The sequence below is a fragment of the Paramisgurnus dabryanus genome, chromosome 19 (genome assembly GCF_030506205.2).
Source record: "Paramisgurnus dabryanus chromosome 19, PD_genome_1.1, whole genome shotgun sequence".
NCBI classification, from domain to species: domain Eukaryota; kingdom Metazoa; phylum Chordata; class Actinopteri; order Cypriniformes; family Cobitidae; genus Paramisgurnus; species Paramisgurnus dabryanus.
In genome coordinates this window covers 33,167,216-33,178,225 of record NC_133355.1, presented here as the reverse complement: position 1 = coordinate 33,178,225, position 11,010 = coordinate 33,167,216, and positions in this window count along the sequence as shown.

Sequence of the window (11,010 nt, the reverse complement as noted above, 5' to 3'; positions counted from 1 at the left end):
TGTTTCCCACAGTGGCTCGGAGGGGAGGGGCTGTTTGTGTGTATGTGAGAGAGGCGCATGAGTGACAGAGAAACGGAGGGAGAGCATAGAAAGGAGATGCAGCTGAACTAATACGCTGCCTGTTTAAAATAGCCTAAAATAAATTGAATAAAAAAATAAAATAAAATAAATGAAAAAAAAGTGGAAAGATTGCTAATCACGCATGTCAATATCTGTTTACCATTGTTCAGACGTCATGTGGTGGGCCAAAAATATGCCACGCCCGGGCCTGATCTGGCTTGCAGGCCGCCATTTGGGGACCACTGATATAGACAGTAGATTCATAGGAATTATTATAAATTATTAAATATAAAAAGTATAGGATTTTTTTATACATTTTTTATTTTGTTAAACAATATAATATATAGTATAAAATGGATAAGATGTAGCTAAAGTTATTCAAGGGCTTGAACAGTACGAAGTTTTTCCTGAGCAGACAATGTATTAATACCTACCAAACCCTATCAAAACTATACACACACACACACACACATTCTGGTTTCCATGTTTTGTGGGAATATTCCATAGACGTAATGGTTTTTATACTGTTACAAACTGTATATTATATTCCCTTCCCCTAACCCATTCCCTAACCCCAACAATCACAGAAAACTTTCTGCTACTTCACATTTTCAAGAAACATAATTTTGTTTGATTTATAAAATTTGTTTCCTCATGGGGACCTCAAAATGTCTCCATGAGGTCACAAATTTACTGGTATTCCTATCTTTGTGGGGACAATTAGATGCTGCATACCGATTTTTGTGGCAATCGCGTAAAAACTCTAGGACGAGTTTGCAAAAGTAGGTTTTACGAATAATTCTAAATGGCGGAAAAATGTTCATGACGGAAAATGACGTCATATAGTCTAATCGAATCGTCTTGAGCCAAGGAATCAGAGGAAACAAGAATTTCGTTCCTAGGACTTACGGATCAGAAGTTATAAGCAAAAACGAAAGTGCAACTTTGGACTGTTTGAGATAGAGACTCCAAAATTGCTATGGATATTATTTGGACTGTCCTCTGTCAGTGTGCCAAATTTCATAACTTTCCTACGTACGGTTCTATGGGCTGCCATAGACCGCAATGGAACAGGAAGAAGAATAATAGTTAAGAAAAAGAAAACTAACAGATACAATAGGGGTCTTCGCCCATTCTGGGCTTGACCCCTAATTACACACTGCACCTTTAATTTGTCATTTTTATGTTCTTAGTATTACAGTTTTTTACAATCACTTTGCTACTATTTTCAGAACCTTGATGTCATTTTTCACAACTCTAGACACAAAACTCACAACCAAAGATCAAAATGCACATTTTTCAAAACTCTTAACTCTTTTCTCAATTGCTTGGATACAATACACATAAAACTTGGATCATTTGTTCATTCAACCAAAATCACATGTTCAATATGACACAACTTAACATCAAAGTACTACTGTTTCAAAAGGCTATTCACACATCACATTTCAAATAAGTGTCTATTCATTTTCTTACAATGATCTAACTATCAATCAATACAACTGCCCAAAATGATAAGTAACTGTTGCATTATTCGTAATAGTTGTATGGAAACAGACAAAGAATCTTCCATGTTTACTGAAAATCATGAAAGTTTCAAGATAATGAGGTTCATTGTAACCAATAAGCATGGAGCATGAACCAATTATCACTGTACTGTATAGATGCAGGCCCTTGTAATTGCTTGTCCAATTCTGCCAACTTGTTACTGATGATTGAGTGCAGATTGTGAAATGATGTGACCTATGTTGTGATTGTACTGTAGTGTTTTCATCAATACATTACAAACTTTGTTCAATGATTCCAATGTGTCTGTCGTATTCTCTCTACTACTGCAGAACTTTTACAGATATGTATTTGCTCTACATGTACCATAATGAAATCTGTATCACCAATTTTGTTCTACAATACTTAATGATTGTACAAACAATGACTTAGTGAAACTATCAGTTGCTTGTGTGTGGGTGATCTATAGTTATGTTTCCATGGTATTTCACAGTAAATTTGTGTTTTGAAACAATGATTGTGCAAGTGCAAGATGTGTTTAAAGATGTGAATGCACAATGCAATGTTTTGAACACTAGACAGCCTGTGTTACAAGTGATTACCGTTTTGAGTTTTGTATCTAGAGTTGTGAAAAATGACATCAAGGTTCTGAAAATAGTAGCAAAGTGATTGTAAAAAACTGTATAACCCTTTTTGCAAACCACCTTACTGTGAAATAACCAAACAACACACTATATTTATTTTTCATGTTCCATGCTGTTAATGTCATACTTAACATATTTGATAGAAAAAAAACAGAAACACCAGGTTCTGTGAGTTCTTGTAATCACTTTGCTTATGTAGAAGTCTGAGTAACACTTTACTTGAAGGGGTTTTCAGAAGATATGACACCATCATAATCAAGACATTACACGTGTCATGAACATGAAGGAGATTTGATGCACGTTTATGACAACTAAGGCCATTATAACCAGGGATACAAATTGAATTTATCAATAAAATGTCATTAATTTAAATAGTAAACCATTTCATCATTTATGCACCGCCACTGAAAATGCTTGGTGTCTCCTCTGTTCTTACACCTAGACTGTGGAACATCAAGAACCATCCAATTGGACGACCTCAATGAACAAGCCGAAGTAAAGACATGTAGCATGTAGTCATTAAGTGTTAATACTCTGTCAAATAAAGTATTAACTACAGTGGTACAAATTTAACTTGTCATAAAAATATCATTAAGTGTTTGTGAAGTATTGTGTCTGTTGCTCCCCCCTCCCTTTATATTATTTTGACTACTTAATTTTGTATGTCTGTAATATTTTGTTATATTTGAAAAATAAAAAAAATCATTAAGTGTTAATACTGAGTCAAATCAATTTAAATACCCAAAGTTATACTTAACTTTGTGTATGTGGACCAAACGCTGCATGGCTTAACCAACCATTGTACTGTTCTTATTTAATTTTAAGTGAATCGTTCTTCAAATGCAACAAAATATAATTTTATACATTTTAATTATTATAATTATTATTATTATTATAATTGGATGATTGAACTTAAAAATATTCATGATGCTGTTATAAAACTACTTGACAGAGTATTAAAGGGATAGTTCACCCAAAAATGAAAATAATTGTCTTTTCTTTCCAGTCATGCGCAGACTGTAATCACATGGCTGTAGCACATGCGCAACAGATGCGGAAGAGAAGACAATGCTGAATAAAGTCGTAATATTTTTCTTTATTTTTGGACCAAAATGTATTTTCGATGCTTCAACAAATTCTAACTGACCCACTGATGTCACATGGACTACTTTGATGATGTTTGTATTACAGTACCTTTCTGGACATGGACAGCATACCGTACATAGATTTTCAATGAAGGGTCAACAAGCTCTCGGACTAAATATAAAACATCTTAAACTGTGTTCTGAAGATGAACAGAGGTCTTACAAGTTTGGAACATGAGGGTGAGTCATTAATGACATTATTTTTATTTTTGGGTGAACTATCTCTTTAACACCTAATGACATTTTAATGACAAATGTAATATGTATCATTGTAGTTGAGGTCAAGAAAAATATTCTTGATGCTGTTATAAATCTATTTGACAGAGTATTAACACTAAATGAAATTTGTAAAGACAGAGACCGGAAGTGTGTTCAAAGAAACCGTATATGTGAGCATGCCTACACTGTAAATGCAGCTGGTTGCCAGTAACTTACTACACTGCAAAAAAATGACTTTCTTACTTAGTATTTTTGTCTTGTTTTCAGTAGAAATATCTAAATAATCTTAAATCAAGATTTATTTTCTTGATGAGCAAAATGATAATAAGTCTAGTTTTTAGACAAAAAATATACAATTAAAGTGAATGTGTGCTTGAAACAAGCAAAATTATCTGCCAATGGGGTAAGAATATTTTGCTTACATTAAGTGTTTGAGAAAAAAGAAAACTTATTTTTAGATTTTTTTCCTCACCCCATTGGCAGATATTTTTGCTGGTTTTAAGTTTAAATTTACTTGAATTGTATATTTTTTGTCTTTAAACTAGACTTATTTTCTTAGATAATTTTGCTCATCAAGAAAAAGCATCTTAATTTAAGAATGTTTTGATATTTCAACTGAAAACAAGACAAAAACACTAAGTAAGAAAGTCATTTGCTGCAGTGTGTAGAAGATAAAGACTGAAAATGTTTTGTGTTCTTTTAACTTTAAACAAACTGTTGGCAGTAAATAAATGTAAAATCTACAGTAGGTTACTGGCAGCTAGTTGCCAGTAATACCCAGTAATACTGTTATTTCTACAGAAATGATTTACAGTGTATGTTTTCCACATAAACATCCTATATAATGTAAAGAACATTTTGTAAAATGTGAGTTTGATTTTGGGATTTTAGCCAAGTTTGAACCAGCTTTTGCTTGGATGACTGCATTAGCTTTTACCTGTGCTAGCAGGTTCATACATACAGGTTTTAAATACAACAAAGAGGTTTTGGATAACAGCATTTTCTTAGTTTTTTATTGGGTGTCCCAGCCTACCTATTCCTTATAAGTACCTAAAAATGGCTTTTTATCAGTATTTGTGAGAGATCTGGGAACTTCTCTTAATCAGCCATAAGATCACTTTGGCACCTCTGGTTGATGCATTTAAACAAATTATGTTGTATAAAATAAAAGACACGTTTCAAAAATGTACCAACAATATATTGAACACAACAATATGCATATCATTTCATTGACCCATATATAAAAAGACACAAATTATATGTGAGGTGACATGATCATACCTGAAATTAGATTGTAAATCCACTAATAGATCTGAAGATGTTGGTAATCTTGATGAAAATCACAGTGGTCTGCAAATATAAATGGACAGCACAATTGACATAAAATGACAAGATTATATCTATATAGGCCTATCTATATCCACTTACAGGACTAACGATGTGGCTCAGCTGTAGATGATGGTGTTTATGGTCTGTTCATGGTTCTTTTATAGTCTGAATTAACTCAGGATGTCACTTGAAATGAAAAGTGAGTTGGTTATTAAATGATCTAAAGGAAAAACCTCAAAGCTCCATTAAACATCATTGATCTGTTGTGCAGATTTAACCGCACACAACATAACTTTTTCTGTGGACCACAGGAAGATTAACAATCACTTTTTGGAAGCTAATGGGGATCCAAATGAACAATAAACCGACACAGACAATCAGCAATTAGCAAACAACACCCAGTTTAAGAGTTATACCAAGAGTTTATTGGACAATATGAAATGCAATAAAATACTGGCGAGACTATCAATACATCTAACACAGTCTCACCCCATTTCGTCAATATTTGACGACACTTGACCATTCGTCAATATGTGACGCGGAGGGTATACCTTTCGCGTCATTTTTTGACGAACTGGGGACTTCAATACTATTACGTCCGTTGCATTCTCTTCTCCTATTTTCTTACCAATTTCGCGTCGGTTTAGGGTTAGATTACACAAAATTAAACCGTGTACGCGAAATTAAATAGTGTACGCGAAATTAAACAGTTGTCACCTGGCGTTGGGGTTAGAAACAGTTGTCACCTGGCGTTGGGGTTAGAGTTAGGTTTGGGTAGGGATGTCATTATGTAAATCTAACCCTAAACCGACGCGAAATTGGAAAGAAAATAGGAGAAGAGAATGCAACGGACGTAATAGTATTGAAGTCCCCAGTTCGTCAAAAAATGACGCGAAAGGTATACCCTCCGCGTCACATATTGACGAATGGTCAAGTGTCGTCAAATATTGACGAAATGGGGTGAGACTGGGTTGATACATCTGTCCACGGAGTCAACAAAGAAAAACCAAAAGAAAAGACCAATAACAAATAGTTGATCAGCAATACTGGAGGACAAAAAATGAAGGTCAACAAGTAGTTTTAAAACACCTGTTATTGTGTGACTACTATTTTATTTACTTCAACAAATACAAAATAGTATCGAGCCCCTAAGGTGACATTTGAGTAAAAAAAATCTAAAGTTTAGTTTCATGTGCTCACGTGAAACTTTCATTTGCTCAAGCAAAACCTTCATGTACAGATTTTTTTTTAAGTTTAGTTTTGCGTGCTCACGTGAAACTATCGCATGCTCGCGTGAAACTATTGCGCGCACACGCGAAATTAAAATTTAAAAAAAAATCTGCACATGAATGTTTCGCATGAGCACATGAAAGTTTCACGTGAGCACATGAAACTAAACTTTAGCTTTTTTTGCTCCATGTCCCCTTAGGGGCTCCGTAAAATAGCATGGCTTGGCAAACAATTTTTAAATAATATGTCCATCTGGGAATCGTTTGGAAAAATCCCCTGCCTCGTACCACGCATGCTCTGATCTCTTTAAAGTCTTCTCTTATAAGCAACAATTGCAGCCATTTCAAGAGCAAAATTATTTAATGTTTTTTTTTTTTGGCGTTAAATAATGGTGCCAATACCAGTAATATCATACGCACAAACATTAATAAACAGCGTAACGTGAATCATTTAAGTAATCTCTTTCCATAAAGTCTGAAAGGGAAACTCCTAGAAATGCATATGCAATAAGGTCAAGCGCAAAAATAACTTGACCACACCTTTTCAACGCTAATTATCCACTGTGTCTTTAGTAAACAACAGTCATTATTTAACAATAAAAGCTGTTAGTAAATCTGGCCCTAGATCTGATGGGAAAATACTGGTCACTTGTGTTGACTTTTAAGCTCTCAATGGAGGAAATGTACTTTAATATATTTCTACTATGCTAGATTTGACCAACAGAAAACTGAAGATACAGAAACCTATGCATCATAAATTAAATGGGTTTACAGTAATTTGAGTTTTATGTTTTTCTGAGAACTTCTTATGCAACTCCATTTAACACCACAGACTTTTTACTCGACATGATAAAAGGTTTGATGTCTGCAATTATAAACCACTTCCTCTACTAACATTGTGAGAGAGCATGCAGATGATTTGGAAATGACAGAACTTTTGACCATAGTTGCTTTTTGGAAATGCACCCCCGTATGTGCGGAAGAGCCAAGGACTGATCAAAGAGACTCCCAGACGCCACGAATCAACATCCTGTGATGACACCTCTTCTGCTGAGCTGAGAGAAAAGCATTGGTAGACTTCATGTGAAAAAAACAGCAGCTGCAACATACTTTCACTCTTTTGAATCTATGTTGAACATTTTTTAAATAATATTGTGGGGGAAAATAGAATACAGAAAAAAATATGTTATTTTCTTATAGGGAAAATTACTTTCTGTAAAGTCAATTTAAAGGGGCCATGTCACAGGACTTTTTTAAGATGTCAAATAAATCTTTGGTGTCCCCAGAGCACATATGTTAGGTTTTAGCTCAAAATACCATATAAATAATTTATTATAGCATGTTAAAATTGCCACTTTGTAGGTGTGTGCCAAAATGTGCCGTTTTGGGTGTGTCCTTTAAAATGCACATGAGCGGATGAAATTCAAACACTGGTCACAATGATGGTGGTTTGTTGAAATTGAAACTCAATTGTTCTGTGAATTATTTTCTTTCTGCACTAAATGGCAGTGCTGTGGTTGGATTAAGGGGTGGTTTTATTATAATAAGAGCTCCTTATGACATCATAAGGAGAGCCAATTTTCAACGACCTATTTTTTCAAGTGCTTGGAGAGAATGGTTTACCAAAACTAAGTTACTGGGTTGATCTTTTTCATATTTTCTAGGTTGATAGCAGCACTAGGGACCCAATAATAGCACTTAAACATGGAAAAAGTCAGATTTTCATGCCATGGCCCCTTTAATTTTGAATCTTATTATTGTATATGGTAAGTTTTCAATGAAGTTTTTACAATCGGTTTTGCACTAATAACAGAAACTTCATGTCATTTTTCAAAACTTTAGACACATAATTCACAACCAATGATCAAAATGCCCAATTTTCAAAACACTTAACACTTTTTTTCAAATACTTGGATACAATACATATAAGCCAAAGACCATTTGTTCATTGAACTAAAATCACCAGTTCAAAATGAGACAACTTAACATAAAAGTATTACTATTTCAAAATGCAACTCACACATTACATCTGAGTTAAGTGTGTATTCATTTCATTACATTGCTTAAAATGATAGGTAATTCCAGTACTCTTGAAGCATAGTTTTTTAGAAATTGATGAACAGTTGAGTCAATGTTTAGATTACAGTGTTCCTCAACTTGCTTGCTTGTACTGTAAGAAACAAAACAGGAGTGGTTACTGTACTTCTACATTGTCATCAACTCTGTGGTGTGGATATGGCCACAGGTTCTCTCATCTACATCACAATGGATGTTGTCATTAACCAAAAATCTTGGAAAAAACCTTCGGGCATGGAGAATCACTTCTGTGATGTCATTGCATACGTCATCCATGGCATGGAGAAGAGTGACTTGTTCATGAACCTTCCATCTCCATGCGGAGAAAAAAATCCTCAATCGGGTTATGGAAGGTAGAGTATGGGGGTAAATACAGGGTGGTAAATTGTGCATGGCCCCACATGAGAATGATGGAAACTGACATTGTCCCACACAATGACATAGGTCACACCTTCAGCTCTACAAACCTGATCGAGCTCATCAAGAAAGGTGACAAGGAGAGCTGCATTATACAGAATGGTCCAATATGAGGTCTGCGTCCCACCACAGCATCTTCTGATTTAGCCGCACACATGGTAATGTTGGCCCCACGTTGTCCAGGTACTTGGATGCTTGCCAGCTTGCCAATGAAATTTCAACCTCTTCTCCTTGTCTTGGCCAGATTAAAACCTGCCTCATCCAAATATATGAGTTTGTGATGTTCATCATCAGTATCCAGCTCCATCACCCTCTAAAAATATATTTTGGAAAGAGAATTAGACATTGCTGGATAATGTAGATCTTTTTGGGAATGTTTTTACAACAGCCATCTTGAAACTGAACTTACCTGAACATACTCAGTCCACATTTAATTCACAATGGCTGGGTTATTTTTGACCCATAATGGGTAAATATTGGACAGAACACATGCTGGGTTAAAAATGGACCCAATTCTGGGTTATTTGAATCCAACTGCTGGGTTATTATACCCCATGGATGCATAACAACAACCCAACATTGGGTAATTTTTAACCCAGCACGTGTTCTGTCCAATATTTACCCATTATGGGTCAAAAATAACCCAGCCATTTTTAGAGTGTAGTTGTTTTAGAGATACATGGTGCCTTTTCAGTATGCAAGCAAAATTCAGCAAACTTATGGATCCCACATTGTTGAACATGTCTTCATTGTCCAATATATGCTGGTGAATTTCTGCGAATATCATTTCTGGCCCAAACCAAAATCACCCATAGCTTGTTCTCTAGGTCAGTTAGAATTTTGCCTTTGCCTCTACTATTTGGCCTGGCAACAATTCTACAGGGAACATTAGAGTAAGAAGACACTTGGTCACATCACCTATTCTGTTATACAAATTGGTATGCAGTCATTTGACAATTGAGAGTAGCATAATATTTAGTGCATGCTGATGATATATTTTGTTATAATTATAAGTATACTTTATAAAAAAACATGGTTTTACTACAAAAAAGTGCAACCATGTTTTGGCTAAATGCAATTTGTATTATCGTATGTTTCATAGAAAATATGGTTTCTGTAATGGTAAATTTGTGGTTACTCTGGTTTAGCTACAAATACTTTAGTAAGTCATAGTAAATTTAGTAGGGGATGAGCGTGGTAAATTTATCAATACTTTGTGTTTGTTTCCAGATGCCATTACTCCGTCGTGTGTTTGTTTGAAAGAAACACAAAAAATGCCTGGCCATGATCATTTTATATTTTGTGTCAGATCCGTTTCATTTGGGTTTGGTTTTAAAAGATCCCATGTCAACAGTTGCAGGACAGGCTTTACTGAAAAAAAAACTGTTAAATAACGTTCCCCAGAGAGGATGTCGGTAAAGTCAGCCACAGGTTTAGCGATTGAAGCGATTTTAAAACTTCTTTATCTTGCCATTTAAGAATCAGATGCTGGTGCTTTTTATGTGAGACCAGGACACGTGGGATTGCTTGCTCTTATTCCAAAATTCTCTCAAAACATTTTCTGTTTTGTTCCCCACCATGTCGGACAATCCTGTGAAATAAAATATAGTTGATTATTGGAAGATTATTAGAAAAAAATAAAACGAGTACAATGTTATAGCCAAATATGCCTGCCCTTATTGATATGCATTTAAAAAATAAAAAATAATAATAATCTAAAACCAGTTACATACTGTTCATTATAGAATAGTATAATATAGAGTTAACTATTGTAGGCTAAAACAATTCTTACCAGAATAAGGTTGTGCTGTGGGATTTGAAGTTCTGTTTGTGTTTATCAACTCTTTCTTTTTCCTCCAGCTCTGAGAAAAAGCGCTCACTAGGGACCGACATAGACCTAGAGCTCGACCTGTTCGGACAGCTTCACTGTTTACATCGTTGGTAACAGCCAGATGCAAATAATGTCCAAAACAATTTAGCCACGGCAATCCTAATTGCCTCACTGCAGCAACAATGTTCACCCCATTATCGGTAGTGATACACAACAGCTTCTTTTCATCCAGAACCGTGCAGCGCTAACTACAGGCATTCGGACAAGTGTTCCGCTGTGTGGCTTTCAGGCGTGTAGCTTGTTTCCAAACACTTGGATTTCAGTGACCAGTCATTTGCGAGGTAGTGAACGGTGAGGCTCATGTATTGGGTCATATTCACGCTTGACCACATATCTGTTGTCAGTGCAAAATTACTGATTTCCTGGAGTTCTCTTTGCACCTCATCCTTTACCTTACTTTACAAGGTCAGAACAGCTGTTTGAGAGAAGTACTTTCTCCCAGGCAACTCGTACTTTTTGTCGAAAGTATTCAACATTTCTTTTAATAAGCTTTT